Genomic DNA, 879 nt, shown 5'->3' with positions numbered 1-879 from the left:
CATAATGCTCTCCAGCTCCATCCATGCCGTTGCAAATTGTAAGAGTTCCTTCTTTTTTACAGCAGCATAGTATTCCATCGTGTAGATGTACCACAGTTTTCTAATCCATTCATCTACTGATGGGCACTTAGGCTGTTTCCAGATCTTAGCTATGGTGAATTGTGCTGCTATGAACATATAGGTGCATATATCCTTTCTGATTGGTGTTTCTGGTTTCTTGGGATATATTCCTAGAAGTGGGATCACAGGGTCAAATGGGAGTTCCATTTCCAGTTTTTTGAGGAAACTCCATACTGTCTTCCATAGTGGCTGCACCAGTCTGCATTCCCACCAGCAGTGCACAAGTGTTCCTTTTTCTCCACATCCTCTCCAGCACTTGTCGTTTGTTGATTTGTTGATGATAGCCATTCTGACAGGTGTGAGATGGTACCTCATTGTTGTTTTGATTTGCATCTCTCGGATGATTAGTGACTTTGAGCATGTTTTCATATGTCTCTTGGCTTTCTGAATGTCCTCTTTTGAAAGATGTCTATTTAGATCCTTTGCCCATTTTTTGATTGGATTGTTTATCTTCTTTTTGTTAAGTTGTATGAGTTCCCTATAAATTTTGGAGATAAGGCCCTTATCAGATATGACGTTGGCAAATATGTTTTCCCATGCAGTGGGTTTTCTTGTTGTTTTGTTGATGGTTTCTTTTGCTGTGCAGAAGCTTTTTATTTTGATGTAGTCCCATTTGTTCATTTTCTCTTTAGTTTCAACTGCCCTAGGGGCTGTATTAGTGAAGAAATTGCTTTGGCATATGTCTGAGATTTTGTTGCCTTTGGATTCTTCTAGAATTTTTATGGTTTTCCTGTCGTACATTTAAGTCCTTTATCCATT

This window comes from Myotis lucifugus, unplaced genomic scaffold (genome assembly GCF_000147115.1).
Source record: "Myotis lucifugus unplaced genomic scaffold, Myoluc2.0 scaffold_189, whole genome shotgun sequence".
Taxonomy (NCBI): Eukaryota; Metazoa; Chordata; class Mammalia; order Chiroptera; family Vespertilionidae; genus Myotis; species Myotis lucifugus.
Note: the sequence above shows the minus strand (reverse complement) of the source record.